The sequence below is a fragment of the Polyodon spathula genome, chromosome 19 (assembly GCF_017654505.1).
Source record: "Polyodon spathula isolate WHYD16114869_AA chromosome 19, ASM1765450v1, whole genome shotgun sequence".
NCBI classification, from domain to species: domain Eukaryota; kingdom Metazoa; phylum Chordata; class Actinopteri; order Acipenseriformes; family Polyodontidae; genus Polyodon; species Polyodon spathula.
In genome coordinates, this window is record NC_054552.1 from 3655926 (window position 1) to 3682146 (window position 26221).

A 26221-nucleotide genomic window follows, 5' to 3' on the forward strand; every position below is an offset into this window, starting at 1 on the left:
GATCAACTCCCAAAGATGTGGACCTGTTTCCATCACAGTATGAAGAATGTGATAATCTCTCCTTCTCTGGTGATGAAGATCAGATTACGGAATTGCATAGAACCTCCTGCATATACTTCTCCCTCAGTCCACATTAACAAATAGATATGACTTATTTATGCTATTAAATCTCTGTATGCTGCTGAACTAAGTTTGAGCCACACATATTGTGTTGTTTGTAGACTGAAATTTTTGTTTTATGCAACGCACCTGTTTTCCAGGACCCACTTGTAAATGAGACATTGCGTAAATCTCCTGTTAAATAAATAAATAAGTACCCCAAATGGCCCAAGTATCACAAATGCATTCTTCTACTGTGCTAAAGTTTATTTACAGCTTCCCAGAGAGTGTACTTTACCTAGTTTTATGAGCAGCATTAGATGCAGTGTGCCAAGTGATTTCTCTTAAAATCTGGGAGAAATCACGCAGACGCAGAAGTGCAACATGCTAGGATCGTGGCATGAGTTATTATCAGTATTTTTAAAGTAATACATTTGTGTGCAATATAGATAAAAGGAGCTAACCACCCTGGACCAAGATGTAGGACCAAGCTAAGACTTACATTTCATGTTGAAACACATTTAAAGAGGCATCAAATGAACACAGCAAAATATCAAATATATATTTCTAGAGTTACATTTTTTCAACCGTGCCTCTGTTTGAAAGTGCAAATGTGTTTAAATATCATACGCACATCTACGTTTGTATAATAATAGCATAGTTTAATATTTGACAATATAAGCTTCAACACAGGGTCCAGGGTTAGAACAGCCTGGAGCTTAGCTACATCGTTTTTTAACTAAATTATTTTCTTATGGTAATTACCCTTTAGAAATGCAATCTAATATAAATCAGTACAAATAAGCAAAAGTGGAATCTGTGACTATGTAGACTAACTGGGGATATGAGGCTTTGATTAAACATACAATGCAAGAATGAAACATCTACTTGTATAGCATTCACAGTGTATTTTTATGGGTTCTATTCATAAAACATTAGGGACTGTTTTAAGGAATGTTTAGTTAAATATCTTTTATTAAAGTTTGCACTTAATTCGTTAAAGTTAATTAATAAAGTAATACCACTGGGCAATCCAACCACAGGGTGAAGTGATTCCTTTATAATTGACATCTAAAAAGGAAGGAAGAATTCATTTAAAAAAAATCCTTCAAGGGAAGAATTTAACATTTTAAATTGAAGCTGTTCGTTGATAGTGAAGGCATGTGCTCCTCTGACTTGTAATAACAGTGAAGAGATTGTCTGTATTTTTCAGTGCTTGTGATCTCTGTTGGCAATAAGTACTTAAAATGAAATCCCCTAAAATGACTGTTTTAATTATTTAGAAACAGCTTCTTAATGCATCTCAAGTCATTCACAGCTTGTAAAACATTCTACTCTATGCTTACCAAAGTCACATCCATTCCTTGTAACAAAGAAAATACAGATCGTGCAATCAGATACCAGTTGCATTGGTAGAGAACGTATTGAAGTTAGTCATGGAAGATACATCTCATGTTGAAAACGTGACTGTAAATTAAGTGAATGGCAATCACGTGGTTTCAAGATACATTATTTAGGTAGTGTGAACAGGGTATAAGTCTCTTACACATGTATTATTTCTACAGTGTTTAACTATGGCTGGGTTTACATGCAGGTGAAAATCAACTCTATAGTCATGACTGTATGGTGTTGTCAATTGAATACATCAAAACAGCAAAACGGTGTCGACGGCAGTCGTTATCACGGTACATTTTAAACATTCTCAATATTAAAATGAAAGACAAACTATCGGATACAACTCAAACGTGTTATTTAAGCACATCATATCAAACACCTGTACAGCCGAAACGCAGTATTTAAATGAACAATTAAACATAAAAGGGTTTATTTTCTAACTTACCACACATAAAGCACTTTCAAAAAATGAAAAACTATAATAAAATAAACATTTCAAAAGAAACTAGTGTGAACAGGTATATGCACATACTGTAAAAACAAAAGTAGTTTTTAATCTAAAACGAAAGTAACATGATTTATCTTGCGTTGTGTGTCACTGGCAGCACAGAATCCATGTTGAGCTGCTGCAGCCTGCAGCTTTGCAGTTTTCAGATCAAAATGTTTCTGCTGAAGAGCTGTGGCTGGCTTCAAGAGGAAATCTCTCCTACTGATATTTACCCTGGTGCAATTCTTGTACAAAACAAATGAATTGATGGCTATCAGGTCCAGTAGAGATAACAACAGACTTATATATATAGAATGTTGTAGGTTATATTCAAAATAAAAAACATGTATTGTAAAAGGCGGTTCTAGTGTTAACAAAATGTAACATTTAGATGTTCCACACACACACACACACAAATATACATTCTAAGTAGTAAAACTTGTACTTAGTAGAAATTATATTTTATATAATTTTATGTGTGTTTGAGTATTGGAAAGGTAACCATAGTAACAAGTAGCTAATGCGCAGCGTAATTCAGAATGTGAGCAACAACACGTGCATGAAGCTCTCGTCAGGATATTCAGAGTCGTTCTTTTCATGCTTAGCAAGCAGACACGGTCATTTAGATATCCCCTCCCCTAAGTGACTATGAATTGAGTAATCTGCATTGGAACGGCCAATCTTTTTTCCTAAATCAGAACTACATAGCAACACATTTCCTGAAAAGTACGGCAAACACATAATGAGGAAAACTGTCGTGGCTTGTGCATGTAAACGCCGCCACTGTGTAACTGGCAGGTTTATTTTTTACTCAGACAGATTACAAATAATGTAGTGCTTGTACCGAAGACAAAAATCGATTCTGCTTTCCAAATGCCCTCAAACCTCCTCATATATTTAAAAAGGCAATGCAAAATGCTGAAGGAGTCAAGTGACATAGTCAAGTAAGATTATAGAGTCTTGTAGTGTCAACCTACAGACCTCCAGGAGGCTTTCTTGTATATTAAATTGGCCACAAAAAACGTCTTCAATCTGGGTCACTAGTGGTTTGTTCAACAAAAATTAAAAAGTATTGTAATATATGGTGTGGCTATTTTGAAAAGCAGCAGTTTATTTATCTGCTTAACACCTGAAAGATGTATATGCCAGTAGTGTTCTTTATGCCTAAACTTGTTCTCTGATGAATAAATGCTCTCCAGAGTTTCAATCTTAACTATGCATCTCATTGTCTTATGGGCTGGGCATTCCACTGGTTATATGCTTTTAGTGTGTGTTCTGGTAAATTCTGGACTAGATGGACAATATAAACACAGTGTAATCAATCTCCTACTAGCAGTTAATAATGCTAACATCCATACGAATTGAGGTTTGCATCCAGCCCTTGCCTTTCCATTCAATTCAATGGGCTGAGACGCCAGCTCATTACTGCGGCGCCCAACATGGATGTCACTATAATGATCTGGCATCTCAGCCCATTGATGTCAGTATTACTAATTAGTCAGCCGCTAGGAAGAGATTCATTATGACAGTAATTCAGTAAGTCTGAGAAATTATTAAATGTATTCATTTGTGTAAATGTCTAAAGAAACTGAGTGCTCAGAAAAAAGGTTACTTTAATGTGCAAGACACTCCTTTGCAGTTATGTTCCATCTGATTAAAAAGATGAATAAAACAATATAATGCATACCATTTATTTTCACAAGACAGTGACTTAGATAAATAGTCAATGGCATTTCAATTAAAGTCCGAACAATTATAAATATTTATTTACTCCCTCAATGCTTATTTTCCAATTCACGTTTGTGACTGCAATAACAACTGTCAAAAAAGGATCAAGAATAATTTCAATGTTGCCACAGCTCAGATTTCCATGGAAGCAATTTAGCTTTTAGGACGATATCAAGTCAAGCATGCAAGCCATTGAAATCATATTTAGTAATAATCATAATATTAATGAGCTTATCTGATGTGCATGTTCGCTTTTTCTTTTTGCTTGTCTGCTTTGTGTGAGAGGAGTTCTATACAGCTGTGAATGAAATATATTGGAATTGCTTTGCAAACAACAATTTCTCTCAGAGAATCAAACTGAACCAGCTGGTCAAATTGATTCTTATGAAACAGCAAGCTTGTTAATATGGAATTATCGTAACTCATTCTTTATTCTTCCAATATGGATACTACTGCAGTTTAAATTTTACATTTACACAATTGTAGATGTTGCATTGTAAGCAATAGAGATGACTTACCTTACAACTTCAACAACTAATAACAAGATTTGAACAGCCAGTCTAGTTTACTATATTATTTATTTTCTTATTCTGAGTAATCTGCACTTGCTGCAATTTTTATATTCCTTTTATATGCCTGTTTTGCTGTTTCATAACACATCCTCGATTTATGCCTCAGGATACCACTGTTATAATAATTAGTCCAACTTGTGCTAATTAACATGCTTTGTCTTTGTCCACTTTGGTATTGTAGGTATTGCATTACACCTTCCTAACCATGCTCAACATTCAAGTACACAGGGGGATTTTATTTGAAAACCATTTAGATTAACTTAATTGGTTGAGAAGACTTCCTCATACAGGAGATTCAATTAAAATTAACTTCAGGTTTACCAAAGGAATATCACAAAAGATGTGATTAAAGACATTAAACACAGCCAGTGTCTTCAACATGGACAGGGTGATAAGGCTTCTTTGCATGTGTTTAATCCAAGCATGCATCCTTCTATTCTACAGCTGGAGTCAGTGCTCAGATTTAGAGAATGATGAATAGACACCCTTTTAAAAAAAGCACAATTTGACAGTAAAGACAATACTAAGCCAAGCAAAGTAATCAAAAAGGGTGAAATGTGAAATGAATACAGTATTATACCTGCAGTTCTAAAATTGCTCACCCTGCAATTATTTACTGGTATATATATACCACATATATATATATATATATATATATATATATATATATATATATATATATATATATATATATATATATATATATATATATATATATATACAAAGATTCACATAACTAAAACCTATTCTCACACGTCTATTTGAGATAAGGCATCAGTAAATCAACCAATTACAATGCATTTTTCATGATCCAACTCAAATCTTAAAAATGCCTTCACCTTCAATGCATCTTCTCTGATGCCGTATTTTCAGTCTCTGTCACCCCTCTTGCTTGTGTGTGTGAGGGGGGGTGGAGGGGGGAGTGGGGGGAGTGGAAGATTTTCTTTATCCAACCTTATCTCAAACCCCTAAAGCCCCATTACAGATTTTTCCATATATGAAATATGAATTCAACATTTAATACATTTTTCATTTTTCCATCTACGCTAAAGTTAGCAGAAAGGATTTTCCCTTCTGTAGTGATAGCCAGAGAGAAACAACAACTTTCACAGCAGAACTCAAAACCTCCAGAATACAAGGGAATTGTAATACATGTTTTATTTTTATTTTTTTAAATGCGTGAACATTAAAATGAGGCAGAGAGTCGTTACTGTTTATGTGAATGAGAATAAACGGTGACACCAGACCCAGAGATTGCATGCATAAATTAAATATGAAGGTCTTATTTTAGGAACTGAACAACAAGTGAAAAGAGGGATTACCATAAGGGTACGATTAAAACTGAATTACACCCAGAAGGGGTGTTGAATGTTTGTTCAGGTTGATGGGCTGTCCCGGATTTGCTGTTCTAGTGACATAAATCCACTTAGCATGAATATTTTATGGCTGCTTCAGCCACTGTCTATTTTTGAATTTGCCAGACTGGCTGCTGTGACAAAGCAGCTTACTAAAGACATCAAATGAGCAGTGTTTGTGTGTAGAGGTCAATAACAGAGAAGTAGATAGAGATTACCTGGAGGTATGGAATAGTGCACAGTGTGCCAATTGCTTGTATATATTTCCTATTATATGACAGAATAACGATCTTTTTGCCATTTACTGTTGTTATGTTTCCGAATATGTATATCCGGCTTTATACTGTAATATCACAAATGCTTCTGATGACAGCATAGCTAGCATATCTGTGGCTGAGTGAGTGTTCAGGTCGAAGTCAAACTCAAAATGGGGGTGGCACTTAACTGCCTTTTTAAATAAAATATCAGGAACTTAACAAAAAGAAAGATAGGACACTTGTTGTCTAATAAATAGAACTAGGAAACGCATTCTCTGGCTAGAATAAAAGCCTATTTTGCGTTGTATCCACTTCTATCACTGTGTATGGCTGACACACCCTGGGATTATCACTTAAATATACAGTATTATTCAAGGGAAGAATCACACCATTACTACCTTCCCAAATATTTCTAAAAATGCAGCTGTATTTTAATGTCTATGAATAGCATTAAAGAAGAGACATACAAATATATATTTGTTTTGTTTTTTTCTATGCTAGAGCCTGCATAAAGCATTAAGGTGAAAAAAAGCCTAGACAATGCAAACATGCACAGTTCATTAAAAGTAATTATTTCAAATCTGTCATCATATTTCTTTCCTTTGCACTGGAATAAGATGTAGGTGAAATGACACACATTCAATTTATGAGTGGCCTAGAGTCAACAGCTAGTGAGTGGCTTTGCCATTAGAATCACAAAGAAATATGGACTTAATTTAAAATGGACCTGAACATTTTTACTTGAAGGTGCTGTCTCCAGTTTCACCTGAGACTGATGATGAGCATCCTTTTCTCTGCAAGAGCTGGCAGGGACACATTGATTATTGTGAGCATATGAGCAGAGGGTGGAAAAGTAATAGTGGCAATTACAGGCAGAAATGTAGATGACAGATGGACTGAAGGATAGCTCCAATTGCGAATCCCATTGCCTAGCCCAACAGCATCTTCAAACTTGATTACGGAAAAGCAAGGGATCATTTTGTGGGTAAGGGAAAGAGAGCGAATGTGTTCTGAGCAGCATTATTGCTGCATTATTGTTCTGAGAGAAGCCATTTGTTACATTACTATGATCTTTCATTATGTGTTTCATCTACATTTTGTTGTGACAGCTAGATTCCATGTTCTTTAGCAAGATGTGATAGCCCCTGCAATGGCACATTCAGAAACCAATGATGTATTTATACCACACCATAATCAACACAGCCATCATATTTGCTGATATGATAAGCAACATTTCTCAATGCCAGAAGCTATTTTAAACACTGATATTGAGCACACTGTAGAGCGTTAACAACTCCTACAACCTACAGTGCAGCTGCTTAGTAATCTAGAAATATAGTCCACAATATTGACAAAAGCCTTACTGTTGTAAGAGAGAATTTGAGAAGCTTTCTTTCATTACTTGTATTACTTGAATTAACAATGTATAATTACTAACACAATATAGTTAAGCATAACAATAAGTCTGCATTATTGTTGCTTCTTTTGCTTTTTCTGTTAATCAATGCTGCCTGTAAGCAGAAGTTGCCTGGAGTTGATAATCGGCTAAAAACAGATGTCTCAAGAGAGAACAGACTGTAAGAAGGGGGATTGGGGCTAGTAGATAACGGGAAAGTACTGGGAATAAACAGTATGTGAAGGTTGAATGTAAAAAGGCACTAACAGTTTGTGGGCGTATACTGATGTTGTTTTGCATGCATGTATAAAAAAGTTGTGTGAACTCTGCTGCCTTTCAGAATTTTGAAGTTCTCTCCAGCGCTGTAACCTCGCTCTTGTGTGATCACAATAAAGCAACCTTTGGTTTTGAAACTGGAACTTGGTGTGTGACATATCTCTTTTTTTGCAGTGTGCATGGGATGTAATTTAAAAAAAAAAATGATCATCAATAGATGTACAATAGTTCATATATTATTTGGTGTTGTGCTAATCGACAGACACAAACCTTATCACAAGTTCAATTAAATAGTGGGGTATTGATATAAACTGAATTTGCAGTATGACGTGAATATCAAAGGAACAACGGGTTCTACATAATGAAGATATAATCCTGCAACAAATAAATGCAGGGGAAACTGTTAATTTATTACCTTATTCATTGCAATGCAGAGTCTAAAGAAAGCTGCATATCATCGCCATGAGAAGAGACCAGATTGTGACCCTTCATGGGGGAGGAATAAGATGGTGGTAGCAACAGTTACATCTAATAACATTTTATTTGTTGTCATTTATGCAATGTCCACATAGCAGACAGAACCTCCATTTGATGTCCATTTCAGCAGTCTATCAGAAAATATATTTTAACTTTTTTTTTTTTTTTTTTTACCATATATTTTTAAAGATGAAATGGTGAGGAAAGGCCAAAGGGTTAATATCTCTGTTGATGTCAATACCATACAAACTTCTCTTTTCAATTCTAGTCCTTATATCCACTGCTGAAGAAACATAAAGGAGTACAGCTTCAGCAAAAGGCAAGCTGTTTTATTTAGTGATTGTCGGGTGCAACTGTAGCTGATACACCAAATGGGCTTGAGCAATAAAATGTAATAAAAAATGGGGTTCGGAATTCATTGGGAAGATTTATTGGTAACATTTTAGTTTAGGGATCCGATATGAGTGCTTTGTTTTTGCAGTGCAGTTATTATACACTTTTGCCGTAGTTTTGTTTTTGCTATTGTTTATAACCACTTATAACGGATTCCTAAACTAAAGTGTTACCAATTTATTCTGTTACACAGATATATACAGGCGTTTCCCCCTGGGAGATCATCTGATAATTAAATGTACCAAGGATCTGGAATACATTTTTCAGATTGCTGAATCTGACTCAACTCACATTTTCATACCACTATAAACTTAACAATATGGCTCTCATTTTCTGCCAGAAGACAAAAAAGGACACATTCGGTTTGTCAGCATTATAAAGTTTCAAGGCACAGGTATTAGGGAAGGATAATGGAAGACGTATTAGCAGTTGCTGGAATATTATACAGAACTATTGGTCATATGATCCTTGCAGCAAAAGTGTTTTTTGGTATGTACACTCCATAGCAACATCTCTGGGCTTTATAAAATGCCTACATTTCTGCCTTTTTACTGATATGAAGTTGAAAGAGACTGGCTCACTAGCAGAGTGACATTAACAGCATAAATCACTTTGATGCATCAGTTGACATTTCTTCCATGGTTCATGCATCATTGAGCACATACCTTGTTGAGTTGCTGGTCACCTTATGTTCTCCAGTTCACTTTGTAGTATGAAGAAAACCATAGTTTCACAGTATATAATAATGAAGTGGCCTTCATGATAAGAGGAGGAAACCTCTAATGGAGCCCTCAAGATTAAGGGTTGATAGTGTTGGGTGTGTATTTCTAAAAAATCTCGACAAAGTAACCACTTGATGGACGGAATTGAAAATAAATCAATTAATTTGAATGTACTGTAGTTTTTAAAATGACTATATCCGTAAATTGGGGTTTTCAACCTTTTGTCTTAAAAAATGTAACTCTTCTGTCTGGAGGTTTCAGCTAAAGTACCTTTTACAATTTTCTCTCGCTGAATGATACCATAGTAGCAATAAAAGGCAGAATAATATGCTTTTTTCCCCCATTTATTTAATATCAAAATTTTCACAACAGTCTGGGACTGACAAACTGCTGGTTTAAGACAGAATATCCAACAGCAGGCTTCATTCTTTAAACTTAATTACATGTCTGGATTCACAGAATTAAAAGATTTTTTTTTTCTGTTTTATTAAAGCCAGCATAATAATGATCCAAAGGGACTCTGCATATCTTTCTGTCACTTTTCTTCCTACCTTGTATCTATTTCAAACACCAAAAACGTATTCAACTAGCCGCTATTGCTGTTAATAAAATGCATCCACTGTATTAAATAAAACAAATCCGTCAAGGTGTGAGTATTGCGATTACTAATTATGTTTACCGGAGCATTTGCAGTTCTAAAAAATGCAGAAACATTTCTGAAAACAGAAAGATCATGAGCAGCACAGAGCGCTCTCCACAGGCACAATCGCCAGACACCTGCTTTGCCTGTATATCAGAGTGGAAATCGATCGAAACCTTGCATGTGTACAGGTGTAAAATGTGGACATGCTAGATTCTGTGTGGGTTTTTATTTTTCATGTGCGGTTCACTTTGAGCTGCTAAACAAAGATTAAATAATTCTATACAGTTGTTTAGAGAATATATAATTCTGTTAAAAAAATTAATTCAAGATAATTATTTTCTTTTTGCACGTCTGAGTCGTCCTGCGTACCCTTTACAACCCTTAGAAGTTGAAAACCCCTGCTGTAAACAATGAAATCAATAGGTTAAGTAGTTATTAACCTTACACTGGTATAAGGTATATTATAAGACTAATTTGGGACCAAAAGAGTTTTCTCCAAAACCCTAGCACATAATACTTAAGATAAATGTAATACAGCTGGAAAAACAACTTTAGGCTAGTAATAGTAATATAAAAATGAAGACTTGGAGCATCTTATATTTAATTAATTACCAGTGCCTTAAATTCTATCATCATAAGACTACATTGATAATCAAAAGATATTTTCATTATTTATTTTTTCTATGCCCTGGACATATGATGTGTAATCTAAAAGCTGATAAAGCTGTTAAGAATGCCTCGGCTGTAGTAATATTTCCATTACTGCATTTTCAATGTGCGTATATCTCAGCTTAATGAAATGTCAAAAATTACATTTTTATTACACCTTTGCTTCACCTTTCCTGTCACCGTCAGTTGTCACTAAATGAATTATACTGAAGTGCAAGATTATGTCTAAGTCTATTTATCAGTCTTGGGTGTCATCATATATGTGACCTGTCCATCAGCAAGTTAAACAGACTTCATAAGTGATTAACCTTTAGGAGTGGCAGCCGTGGCATTTCAGTAGGTACACATGCAGATCAGCGAGGCAGTCTCTTCAGAGCCAAAGGTCCAGATCTGTATCCTGATTTAAATTTTAGAAGTGGGTTTCTACTTTATTAAATTTCAGTCTCCATCAAACAGTATATTTCTTTTGCATTTCTAGAATTTCTAGAAATCATTTCAAGAAAAAGGCTATCATTTTGATTGTATTCAAGTTGTAAAATGGAAACAGTTAACCCCTTAACTTCCAACCGGTTTTTAGCACAGATGTCTGTCCAGAATCCAACAGTTATAGTGATGTAAAGTCGTTAACATGTATAAAAGTTTAACCTAGTCTGCTGATAATAGCCTTGTTAGGTTTAGGTTGATGCGCAAAATTTAACTAAATCAGAAACTGGTGGGCTTGTAAATGGAAGCTGTTTTCCAACATTAACTCGCAGTAGACCTTGCATATAACTGAACCAGGGTACCCACTAGTCAAATTGGCATATGGTGGACATCTATAATTCTTCACCTTAGGAACAAGACGTGCTAATTAGGACTTGTCTCTTAAAGGGTGCATTTGTTATTTGATTGTGTTACATGTTCACATGTGTTGCTACAACTGTTTATGTAAGGTGTGTGCATTATTTTTTTTATTTTTTGTTTTTTACATTTTGACCAGTTTTTTAAATCCATCTCAGTTACATATACAAACCCTGGGGTGTGGATTTTAGTTGAGCATCTAATTGTGATAATGACAGAAGACAAGAGAACCATATGCTCTGCTTTCACAGAAACCCGCTCTAATGTTTTGGACTACAACTTTGAACCTTTCATTTTGGCAGTAAAAGAATAACGAATCTGTAATGACCAAGACTGTTTAATGATTTTATTCAGAAATTGCTCATAATGGGGGCATTTGCCAATTAGCGTTATAGACTGTACCTTGCTGAAAGGCATCATGTCATTTCATACCCTGCCTTGTTCCATTCTCAGTGCTCCCCATCCTAGTGTAAAATCCAATAGCAACAAGCTCATTATCCAAACCAGAGTCTAAAAACATTTGCTGCATTTTAGGTTAAGCCCTTCTTTTATTCAAATTCACTTTTAGGTTTATCTATGCTGAGAATATTTGGTTGATAACAATATATTAACGTGACAATGATATCTATGCTTTTAAAACATTTGGAAGCATTGGGGTATGCAGGTCTGGAAGATCTCAATCATCTACAACGTTGTTGTATTGTACATAATTACTTAAGGGGCAGTGCATCACCCCCTAGCAGGATTATTTTATTGTTAAAGGGTGATGACATTTAGATACAAGGAAACAGGAAGCCCGTTGGCTTCCAGCTACAAACTGCAGAGCGGAATACATTTCCGGCAATTGAACTTTAAAGGCAATCAGTCAAATCCAAAAGCAGCATGAAGTATGTTAAATAGTACTGAATATTCACGCCCGATATGGTAAACAGATATTTAATTATTGTGGGTATCATCAGTCCTGGAATACATTAAGTAAATAAAACATAATTGCCTCTTTGTTTGCTTGACACCATGCTTGTTTGCATGACTGCAAAGCACAGTGCATATAGATTACAAAATCTGTTATTTTTATATCTGTTTATCAGCATTATGCAATGAAAACCAAGATCAATGGGTCCTAAATGTCATGGGACCTGAATAGTGACTGAATAATTTGAGGGTTATGTTTTTATTATGATACCTTTAGTTCCCATTTTTAGGTCAGATTAATGAATCTAATATATACTAAACACCTTCAGTTGCAATATAAATATTCCTAGTGCCTATTACTATTAGTTACTGCATAATCGTTTAGTAAATACCATACTAATAAAAGTAGTGAGAATCAACGCAGTATGTAATATTGCTGTTGTGTTACTTTCAGTATAAGAAAACAAGTTCAGTTTTTACTTTCTACTCGGTCCAGGATGTATTTTTTATATATTTTTTTTTTAATTCAATGGTGCTGTGTGACACAGAGGATTAACACACTCTCTTAATTGCTGTTAAAGTCTCAGAGATCACAGGTCTGAAATGTAAAATCAATTCAGCTTGACAGCACTGGAGGCCAAGCTAACCAAAATGGGTTTGAGCAGCTTTAACTCTGGTGCCGATATGAATGACTGGGGAGTGTGAAACTTGGTTTGGTTACAAATTAGTTGACTCATGTGCAATTACAGCAGGGAATGGATTTGGTTACACTTTAGTAAATGTTTTTAAAAGCAAAAGACATCATTTGCGAAAACAAGGATTGGTATTTGGTTCATATTGAGCATCACAGAGCGTCCAACTTTCTATCTTTATCATTCATTCAGCAGACCAGACTGTCTCTCTTCAAGCTCTACTTGCAATATAAAGACCTTACATGGATTTTGAATAGTGTGTTCGCTGGCCGCTAGTATACGTGTTTTGTTTATTTAGTGCTAATAAAATGTAGAAATGTAATACCTTTGCAAACGCATTCTGTGAGCTTCAAATCTATGGGGTCTGCTCATAGTTTTAAACATGCAGACACAGCCTCCTGTGTGAAGCTTTGTGATTGAATCTGATATAACATGTTCAACGGTATCTCCCAATGTAATTGCATGCTTCTATCTAGCTTCATTAGGAATACTATTTTTCTGTTTCTTTAGGATTAGACACAGCAGTCTCTGAACAGTTTTGTTTTGTTAGGAGACCAGCAGCGCACAAAAATAACAATATGATGGAACAACAAAGAGAATATGAGACAAGAGAAAAAGATAGATATTGGAAACACTTCGTCAAATGGCAGGTATTTATTGTAGGATAATAACTCTACCAAGTAACATTTTTAAAGTACTGGTGAAGTACAGACTTAGAATTCAGCATATGACGTTGATCATTAGGTAAGATGCAGTTGATTTTTCTACATGTTAAATTGCCATGTATTTTCAGTTTTGACAAAGAGCTTTATTATGAATTGTGATTTTAAAAATGTATATTTTTCATCATATTATTTGAAAAGAAAGTGTTTAGTCTCCTTAATAACCCTTCAGGTGGTCTGTTGTACTTTTAGGTAATCATCCCTCTTCTTGTCTGCATGTAAATGGTGTATGTCAGAGTACTACAATTATCAAGCAACTGCATGGGATGTTTTTCGTGTCAAATCTCAATACCAGAACTGGAATATAACCTTTATTGATCTGTTAATATAGTGCTTGGAATTATAAAGGCCTTTTCAAAAAGCTGCAGCAAAGTCTGTATTAGGGCACGATGTTGTAGAGACCTTGTACATGTTAAAATGGGAGGTTCCCTACATGGTTTGGTCAGTACAAATTCTACGTTTTGAAAAAGAAGAAAAATAATATTGAGTGTATTCACAAAATCTGAGAATGGCTTTAACACACAAACTAGATGGTTGTACCATCATGATGTTTCTCAAGAGACACAACTAAACCTGTGAATGATTTAAGCAGTTAGGCATTGTGTTAATTATTCTGGTTTAAAATTGAGAACTTGGCAGGGGTGCCTTAATGATTTACACACATCTGACAAACATCAGCCAGGTGTCACAAAGTATATATATATATATATATATATATATATATATATATATATATATATATATATATATATATATATATATATATATAATACTTGGATATACTATATATTGATATATCGACATATATATAATATTATATTACAATATATTGTTTATTTCATGCACGTTTGCGTTCATGGTCTCTGTAGCAAACATGTGGTTATTCTACACTGGTTCCCTAATTAATGACAGCTCATTAGCTTACGCCCATAGGTAAGAACGCCTGGTTATCTTTGGATACCTTCTGTCTTTCACATATTATATCACTGACCTTAAAATCTAATTATAAAGCACATCTCTTACAGTCTGCAATCCAATGTCCAGTTATATAGTTTAGTATTTATCAGGAAAATAATAGTGCCTTTTTGTAGTAATCCAACTACAGAAACAACAGAGCTGTAAAATCCTAAACAACCCAAATCAAAAGATAAAAAGATGAGGGTGATAGTAAATTTAACAGCAACACAGTTTAAGACAGGAGCTGCATTTTACACGACCCAGTCTTTATTGTATCACTTTAGAAACAACAGCATATCAAGAAACACCTCTTCATTCCACACACATTACAGGAGAGGGCTATCCAGGTCATAGGAGTTACAGCTGGGGGCGTTTAGCCTTTCCTGAGGTTCAGTAGATATCTTACTTTCACCCCAAAGCAAATGACCAGCAAAATCCTGACATGTTGAAATCAGTAAACAGGCTAAGCTATGCTGGATGCTTGTGCAGGTTTAGTTTATTTGATAGCATCCATGTTTAATAAAGGTAGACAACTGATGAAAAAGACCCTGCATGCTTGCTGCTGTATGATCCATTATGTATAGTTACAGAAGGCTTAATTGATGTTAAATCCATATGGCAGTCTTTTCTTATTTTCCTATTTTTAATGAAGGTCTAAATTCCTTCTTGAATTAGCCTTTTCTATCTAGCTTGAAGTACACTGATCTGCTGGTTGTGCTTGATGTCCTCTCAATTACGGGAAATGAAGGTAGGGCTACAAGTGACCTAATGTAATTTAAATTGAGAGCTTTTTAAGGACCAAGTGGCGTGATGAATAAATGAATGTGACCTCGCATAACCTTTAGGAGTTTTTTTATCATGTTTTTTTAAATGATTTTGTTATTAAGATACTTTTGGTTTCCCATTATTGTTGCTGAATAGTTGCACACAGCTTTCACTCACCTTTACTATAGATCTAGTAGATGACACGTCCAGTGGCAACGTACATTTGAATGCATACATAAACAAGATTTTCTCATTTTATTTAAATTCTAGAATCTAAATCTCCATTTGTTTTGCACTGTCCTATCTTAAACATGCCAAATATTTAAAGGTGATGCTACATCGTTTTCCCAGACCATCAAGACTGAGTGTCCTTGACTGCTACAAATACTTGACTATATATATATATATATATATATATATATATATATATATATATATATAGCACAATCTCATTGTTGCAGCAGTTTCTAAGGCAACAAAGGTTAATGTTACACAGTATGTATTCCCTGTCATTAGCTGCAAGGTGTCAACAAAATAAATGTCATTTTTACATGCAGACAATAAATTACAACTCCAGCTAATGTGATTGTCATATTATAATATTATGATTGGTGAAATCCACTGATGAGACTTGTATGCAACTAATTCAAAAATGCAATAGCAAGTGAAGGAAATAGTTAGCACATTGTCTAATTCCATAAATGTCTCCTATAAATATATTCATAGCTGTATCTATTCCCAGATGAAGAAGTACATGCTATAATATTCTGAATTAACCTTTGAAAAATAAATGGAATTTAGTTTGCAAGTTGTTCCTATGAATATTAACAGCTATAATGAAATGCAGAAAATTGATATATCACACAAAAGAACATGCCACTGTGCATTTACACCACATTGGAATGTCACTGTCCAATATGGGCTAATTGGTTCTTTCATAATCTGTCTAAATTAAAAAATGCTTCAGTAAAAAAGTCCACAACTTAATTATAGAAAAAAAAAAAAAAAAAAAAAAAAAATATATATATATATATTATAGATATATATATAGATATATATATATATATATATAATATATATATATATATATATATATATATATATATATATTAATATTATAATTATGCATTTTAATATATGCAAATATTTACTGAGCATGATAGGAATACTAGGAATAAGCATTTTAGGAATAAGATTTTTGTTTCTGTTTTTTGGGTGGGTATTTATTTTTGTCTTCCTTTGTGAAAAAATAAATGTGCTATATCTAGTCCTTGCTTGTTAATTTATCTTTAAAGTTCCATATCCCCCAATCCAATAGGCTTTGGCACTATTCTTTGTTTACATACATCAATGAGGTTACCCTGTAATGAAACATCTATCAAACAGTCTTGGTAATAGTTTTCTGGCACTCTTATCACATCTGTCTACTAACTTTTTTCTGCCCTGGCACAGCTGTCTTCAGGGTATCACAGCAACACTGATGGATACCACTGTAAAACAGAATATGAGAAGCTTATTTCTTTCTTTCATTACTTTTATTACTAATGATGGTTTGAATTAACGATGTATAATTACTAACAAAATATAGTTAAGCTTAACAGCTGATATGAGTCTGCATGTTCGATTAAGAAAAAACTGTAAGCGGAAGTTACCTAGAGTTGATAAACATCTAAAAACAAATGTCTCAAGAAAGAACAGACTGTAAGAAGGGGCGTGGAGGTTAGTAGATAACGGGACAGTGCTGAAACAAACAGTTTGTGAAGCCTGACGTGACAAAAGGCATGTTGTTTTGCATGCATGAATAAAAAACCTGCCTCAACTCTGCTGCGTTTCAGAATGTTGAAGTTCTCTCCAGCGCTGTAACCTTGCTCTTGTGTGATCACAATAAAGCAACCTCTGGATTTGAAACTGGAACTTGGTGTGTGACATATCTCTTTTCTTACACCACAGCCAATTACACATGTCCTCTCTCTCAGCTACTCTATCAGATCTGGAAATGAAGGTTTGTGACACCTCTAGCCTGGGGTTAGTATAATGTAATACATGCATTATGTCATTCATGAATGTATAGAGCTTATGCGCTAATTGATTTTATCAGGCACTGCTCTATAGGTAAGTGTGGCGTGTGTATGGTTTTCAAAAATCGAGCATGCCTTGACACCCCCTAGGCATACATAATCTATAATCATTGCAGTTTAACATCAGAAAATCTAGCATGACGTACTCAAACATCAGCTTTCACATAAAATGCTGATGCTTTTTGTTTAATATTAGCAACAGTTCAAATAAATTCAAAAGTATTGTACAAAGAACCAAATCATTATATTGATTCAAAGTGTTCTTTTTTATTATTATTATTTGAATGTTCTATTTGACCACAGTTGAGTGTCTTTGTTTCTTTATTTTTAATCTTTCACATAAAGACATGTTGGATTTGTGTGATGGATTAAAGAGTTAGTAGCTGGGTTCATACACACACCCCTCGTGTTGCTACAACTGTTTAAATAATGTACCTGTCATTTTTATTTTCATTGTTAACATCCTGGCAACCTTTTACACTTATAACTTTAAAGTCTGTTTCAAAGCTCTTTTCAAAATGGCTGCTCTAGTGCACTGCATAGTGTAAGGGTTATTGCCCACATTGTCAAACAGGTAACACAGTAATAACAACCCACAGTAATAACAATCTATATCGCGCTTCCTGCAGTGATTTAGAGGACAAATCTCAAACCCCAGGACATTAGCACAGCGATTTTGAAATAAATGACCTTTGAAAACAGACTTTAAAGTTATATGTGTAAAAGCAGGTACATTATTTAAACAGGTGTAGTAACACGTGGGGGCATATAACGCAATTTTTTTCAGAACCCTGCTACCTACTTTTTAAGTTGATCATGAATTGATGTTGACTGTATAAGTCAGTATTGATTTATTAACTGTTTAGTTCATTAAAATAGACAACCAAAGTACTAAACGCCCCTTCCCAGCTCAACTACTGACTTTAAATCATGACTACATTACCTTGCGGTCCAGAATCACACCCGAATAAACAGTTAAACTGGGAATAATTCCTGAATGAAAACCGTATCTTATCAATGACATCAAGAACAGTTATACCTTTTGATTAGAGATAATAACACTTTATTACAAATTGTTATAATAATATACAGAATTATTACAAGATTCATAACAGCTTAGAGGCAATATTTAGCAAAAAGATGATTTAAATTTTGTGTTTTGTACATTATGCACTTTCAGGTGCCATTCCCAGAAATAGCTTCCCCCAGCTAACATCATTACAGTACTGACTGGAACACAGAACAATATACTCTGCATATTTGGCTCAAGGACTCTACCTACCAGATTGTACCCACCCAATGTATGTCTTGTTTGTTTTACTGAAGTGAGTCTCTGCCTCTGAAATCCCATAGACAGATCATGTTGTCTTGGGATTCACTAATGATTCTGCCTTCATCAAACTGCAAGCACTGTACTGCAGCAGAGTGGTCTTTCAGATTCTGAGTGTTTCCCTGATTACTGAAAGAATACAAAGAAGACTTGTTAAAAAATACTTATTTATAATTATAATGCATATGTTAATAACATTACCTTGTACCAGATTCATATCTGCCATGTTTTTACAAACAGAGACAGTTCTAAAATGTCCTGAAATTCAGGTTGTTAGATATTTTTTTTTTTTTTTATTGGTGGGTGGGGGGGTTGTTTTTATAATATATATTTTTCTTTAAAAACTGGAAATAGTAATGCTTTCTGATGGTCAACAGACTACAATATATCATAAAGGCAAGCTGTGTGGGTCTGCATTAAGTAAGTTTTCTACTAAGGTTATGCCAGGTTTCATTTCTTATCAAAACAAATGTCAGCACAATATTGAAGTGAGACTTAAAACCATAAACTGTAATTTGCACAAATCAATTCTACATATGTTTTGTAATATGAGCTTAATATTTACTAGCACATTGATCTGCAATTTTAATGAGTCCAGGCAAGCACTTCTGCCTTTAAATATTTATAAAGTTTTTTACCTGAAGAGTGTGAAATTCTTACACTGTATCGATTGCCTTTCCTTTAGACAAAGCTGTTTATGTTACATAAAACATTAATTTTCAATACTCCTATAGGGATACAAGGATGTGAAACTTTTTCTTGTCAATATATATATATATATATATATATATATATATATATATATATATATATATATATATATATATATATATTCAAATCGCCATGGCCAAATAAATTCTCAAATATATAGAACTCCTATAATTAGTTAGGGAAATGTAATTAATATCTCATAAAACCTGAACCACCTCTCTGGGAAATACTATGGGCAAAAAAAGCTTTATTTTTTATATTCATCCACCACTTTGAAAAACTAGATGTGGCTAGAGGTAACAAAAAATGCACTGTATTGGAGAGAATTAGACAAAACAAAATGTTATGATGTTTAATCTCATTAGTAACTTTCAAGCTGTATGAAATTGTTATTCTGTTCAGTGTTCAGTGACAGATTATACTGAATGAACAGGTGATAGATAATGCTAACATCAGCGTTAGCCTGGAGTGGCACAATTTTAACACCATCATATTTTTGCAGTAACAGTTTCTCACGCCCCAAAGGGAACTTGCATGGACTACAAAATATGATTGCTGGTTTTCAGGAAATGAAAGGAATCTCAGCTATCAAATACTTTAGGTACCAGCTGAAACAGCTACTAAAATATCAAAAAGTAGGCATTGTGAATCAGTGCTGATAAGTGGTTTTCTTTTATTATGTAGTACCTATTTTACATTGCTAAATTTGTTAACATATATAGGTTGTGTTCATACAACCAGTTTGTTTCAGTAGTGGTTTAAAGTTATGGAATAACCCTCAAACTAATGAAGCCCTCTAACAAAAGGTGCGGAACTGACAACTCTTTTTCTTTTCTTAAAGGGATACTTTATATTTGTAGGTGTAAAGAAAGTCCTTTAACATGGACACATCCACGCATCTGCTGCTAAGAATCAACATTGTCAGACCGTCACGTCTTACAGCTAGTGCCTTTGTTGTTTTTACATGGCACATAATGCATTGTCGCAAGTAAATAGAAGGATCTATTAGGAGAGCCGTTGCAATAAATGTGTTATCAAACACACTGTCAGGGAATAGATTGCAGTTTGAAAGGAAAGCGCTGGTCTTCTCGCTTTGGCCTGAGGGGATGGGAAGCCTACTGCAAATGTATCATCTTTACCTGCAGGCAGGTCATTTATTATCCTTAGATGCAGCAAGAGTTTATTTTTGTCATTAAGGTAACATCCTCCAATCTGTGTGGAACCGATCTGAAGAGTGTACAGCTCCGACTAACAGTTTTGCATCACCCTATAGAAAGAACTAATTTTGCTTCATAAAGTCGAGTGAAACCTGCTGAATAATATTACGTTAACATATTGAATTACATATTGTTTTTTCGTTTTGCATTAAAGTAACGAAAAACTGACAAAAATTTAAAAATGTGACATGTTGAACTTTAACATTCCAGTAGACTTTTGTGACGTTTTGTAGTTCTTTTTCAAATTCAGATTACTACATATTTAAGGGTATATTTTTCTCTGCATTTAACTGGAATTAACCAAATATCTGCAAGGATTTGTAGGTCTAAATAGTGCTAAATATTAATTGATTTCACATGTTGGGCAAAATTACATGTTGCAATAAAAATCCAGTCTTTTTGTTTTCCATCTCCTGACTATATTTCTGAAAATCCACACCTACATTAAACAAAACCAATACTAACCAGTTACTTGTGTGTGTGTGTGTGTGTGTGTGTGTGTGTGTGTGTATATATATATATATATATATATATATATATATATATATATATATATATATATATATATATATATATAAGCATGTTGGTACAAGGCCTTCTGAAGTTCTAGAAGTGTGCATTCTGGAGTTGCCAGTTTGAGTTTTGAGCTTGTTAAGCAATGCAACAATTGAGCATTTTAAACAGGAGTGTCACTCTCATCCAGTAATGCAGACTGGCTGCTCCCTGGGATGGAAAAACAGATTCAGCCCCAGCCCTTTTACCACTACCTCACACAACTGACCATGCACAGTGGATTGGCAGCCATTGCTCTCTGGGGACTTTCATTGAAGCAGAAATGCATACAAAGTGGAGGAACCTTGGAGGAAAGCAAAGATACAGTGACCAACAAAACTTTAGAGACGTTCAGACTTGATTCCACCACCTTAATACTCTTGCAGATTTCCAGGTATTTTGTTTTTGCCTCTTTTAAGATACAGGGATATTGGATGGAGAGTGAATTCACTGCCTGTGAATAAGATTACATTTGCAGAATTATACAGAAAGATTGTAAAAACTGCATTAAACATACACTATCAGTTTATATTATTATTATTATTATTATTATTATTATTATTATTATTATTATTATTATTATTAGTAGTAGTAGTAGTAGTAGTAGTAGTAGTAGTAGTAGTATTTCCAGTAAAATAATCAGTTTATATATAAATGTATGTGATTACAAATAATCAGACAGATACATGATTATTTTGTGTTTCAAAGTTGCATTTGCATGTTATGTAGATATATGCACCTTCAGAAGCAGTACTATATCTCTGTTACCTAGTGCTTCACTCTTCATATGGAAAGGCTGATAGTTTCTGCAAACCCTGAGATGATTCCTTTTTTCTCAGTTTTCTTTGAAGTGCTGTCTCTTCAGTGCGACAGTCTCTTTGACTCCTCAGACCTCCCTCTTTGATCCTCTGATCCATGCCTGCGAGTGTCCGTCTCCAATCTAAAAAGCCAGGGCATGGCAGCTTACCATGAAGCATTGCCCTGCTTTGAGATTTAACAGTGCAATGCTGCTCTGTCTCCTTCACAGCAATCCTCAATCTTGTCACTGCTGCTGGCTTCTTCTGTCAGACCATTGCATTGTGGGTGTCGTCAGTTGTAAAAAGAATGAGAATTGCGTACATCAGGGTTCAACATTGTGGTTTTGAATGTCTGTCAAACTGTGGGATATGCATCTTCTCAGCAGTTGAAAACGTTTCAGTCTTCTAGGACTATTTCCTCTGATTCATACTGTCAATTTCTGTGGACGTGCTTGCTGTCCAGTATAAAACTGACCAATAGAAAAAGAGTACTACTTAGGCCTGATATACATAGTGCATGTGTGTCTTTGTCCAATGAGACATATTTTATCATGCGCATTTTTTTTTTTAGAAAAGATCTTATGGCCATGCACAACTATGCCTGATTTTAGGCTATTTAGGAAGCTGGGAAGGACAGCTGCAGATCCCTGATAATTTGATGGTTTACATTTTAATTGTTTGACAATAGTTATTTACTGGCAGAAAGCAGAGACTGTGTCATTTGTGTGCTCAAGTACCTTTTTTAAAATAACTTCAGCATATTACTGCTTTTTCTTGTTAGATTAACAATGAATAGTTCGATGAATTTAAACAAATCACACTGTGTAACAAATTTTTTATTTTTTTTTGTTCCTGGGTAGTAAGTGTTATTTCCTAATTGCTTATGCCTCAAAAGTATATAAAATGGCTATTATTCCCCACAGACTTTGCTTTTGTGACCAGGACAGTGATATTTCAAAATATCACTATTTCCAATGGGAAAATGGGCAAATGTGTGTCTTTTCGTTCACATAAAGTCAGTATAAGTCAGTCAGTTTCAATATTTCAGTCAGTCAGTATATATATATAGGTCTGTATATTTGATTTTGATGTATACAGACACTCTGAAGGGCCTCATTGCGTTTATAATCCAGCTCACAAACATTAATTATTTACAAACAGTAAATAATTAATTTAATTGTTCTTCATCCAAATCATCTACTTACTACATTTGGGATTGTTTTGGGATTTTGGAAACAAGATGGCTACCATTATTTTAAATTCTGTGAATCAGCACAGGTATTTCAAATATGTGATATGGCTCCAACAGTCCTCTCGACCAATCACATTGCTTGTTTCACATTGTTAGCCCTGGATTATAAATAAATACTCTCCCCAATGCAGGACAGCCGCATCCTTCAGATGAGATGTAAAACCGAGGTCCTATTGTAAGTGACTCTGCATGCAGCAGGAGTTGTGATGCATAGTTCACCCCCTAGTCTCTGTAAGTCGCTTTGGATAAAAGCGTCTGTTTAGGGTATGGTTAGAACAAAAACCAGGAGGGACACCGGCCCTCCATCACCTGAGTTATGCACCACTGCTCTAAACGGACCCAGTGTGAACGCAGCCTTAGATCCCTTTTTACATGGGAACTTATTAACTACTTGTCATTGTTGATTTCATGACAAGGTATTACAATAGGCAGAGCTTTTTTTGGAAGCACCCATTCCAAGGTTATTTCACGGTAGAAGTATTTGAAGTACAAACATAGATCAGGGGAAATTGACCAGGTAAGTTCAACAATAAAATGGATGTTGAAGACGTTACTTTATAGGGAGGTCAAAACCAACCAAAATGGTACACCTCTAAACTATACTCTTCCATATGAGTTACTGTTAGCATTTTCAATTGCTGCAGTGCTTGAAGATAAACTAAACAGCATATTAGATGAGAGGAAGACAACACCTGCTCAATGGTGTCATGGAGTCAACGTTGGGGAGGGTACAACTTGTTTTAATAAAAAAGTGAACGAGCAAAAAAAAACAGAATAAGGAATACAATTACTTATACCAGCATGCTAATACAACTGTCTGGGATACTCAATTAGTTTGGATTGGAATATATCCAAGCTGCTGGAGGCTTTTGATTATTTTAATGAGAACATTTGACTGGCTGGTTAAGGAATAGGAATATGCCGAATGCCATAATTAGATTTCCCAGGAGAGACAACAGATTGATTGCTTTTGGAAAAAAAAAAAAAAAAGAAAACACATACTGTTTTTCTCATGAATATGTCATGACATATTCTTATATTATTACAGTTTTTTGTATGGAAAATGTTTCATATAAAACTAAGTAAACAAAAATAAAGTACAGCAGATCAGTTAGTTGGCAGACAGCAGATCAGTCTGGTGAGTTACATTTCAAATGTTAAGCTGATGCAATCTTGCACATTACTGAAACACATAACATTAAGCAGATGATGGCAGAGTGAACTTTACAATTAATGGACAGTTTTATGGGTGATATGCAATGCATAAAGTACCCTGCTGTACTATTAGGCATCTGTATTATTTTCAAGCCGACTCAAAACAGATGAGATGCCACGTCTGTTCCTGGGCTATGAGATTTATGAGCTCTTACAACAGCAAATTTAAACTGCATACATGTCAGTTTTAATGGTATGAATTCCGTCCAGGACAAGTTCACAAAACAAAGCTTTGATCAGTGGATCTAAAAATTAATAATTATAGTAACTCATTCAAGACATACAAGCATGAAACAACTTATTTCATGGGCTAACAGCAAATAGTGTATGTTCATGTTCACTACGCAATAGACAGGACATAACTGAACTTTCCTGATCTCTTACCCAGCATCTGAAGACAAGTACACCACAAAATAGTGAAACTCAAGACAGAGAGATTATAAAATAACTGAGAGAGATATTTATATATATATCTAGGAATATATATATATATATATATATATATATATATATATATATATATATATATATATATATATATATATACATTATATATATATATATATATATATATATATATATATATATATATATATATATATATATATATATATATATATACAGTAAAATATCTAATAGTCAACAATAAAGCAATGATGAAAAAAGCCCTTCATAATGCAAATATAATTGCTCACCTTAAACACTAAGCGTTTCACACCTTGGTTGCAAATAGTATGTACGTCAGCACTACTTACCAGCATCTACAGTAATTGCTTTTAAAATTGCTACATAATACTAGCTCTGTTTAATATACAGACCACGTTAACTTTTAAGTATTTTTCTTCTGTGAGATGTATTAAAATACAATCGGATTGGGATATTTAAGCTATATCTGACCTTTTATTATGATTTTTATCACACAGCTGTATTCATTGTTAGAAAAATATTGTATATGAAACAAGTTAACACTGCAGCAATAAGACAGCAACCTATTGGGAAGCCACCTACTATAATTATGTGCAACAAGCTCGGCACATTATTTAGTCTCTTAGATAAAGGTAATTACTTTCTGTAAAATCCAGCTTAATGAGGTCCCAAGCTAAGCTGGTCTTTAAAGCAATTAGAAGGCCATATAACAAATAAGTACAAGAAAAACATGCATCTTGTTCAATGATCAGTCATCAATATATTTTAAAAAATCAAAGACTTCCAAACAAGCCTCATGTGGATTCTGTCTTGTTCCCTTCAGAAATAAAAAAAAAAAAACCTGTAGGTGTTTAATTGATCCTGCATACAGAGAGATATGAAGAGTCCTTATCTTTTTGGGAATACACTATAGATTCTGTTACAGCCAGGCTTATATATTAGATAAGACAATTACATGCAAACAAGATCTGAAAAAGAACCCATACATTTAAAAATGTATGGATTCTTTACAAAAATATTACGTGTTTATGTACGTGTATACATTTTTATAATTCACCGTTACAACAAATTCATTTTACAAAAAATATGCACCTAGTAGCTATCTGCTAAAAATTAGCTTTTAGAATGCTACATGACTTATGAGGAAAGTAACCCTATGCAATAAAGTGTGTGTAATACTGTGTAGAACAATGTAACATATAGTTTTATATTATGCCAGGCATGTAATTAACTTCCTTCATGTGCTATTGTTTAGGCTCTAACAAGCAACAGAAGAATCCCTGCAA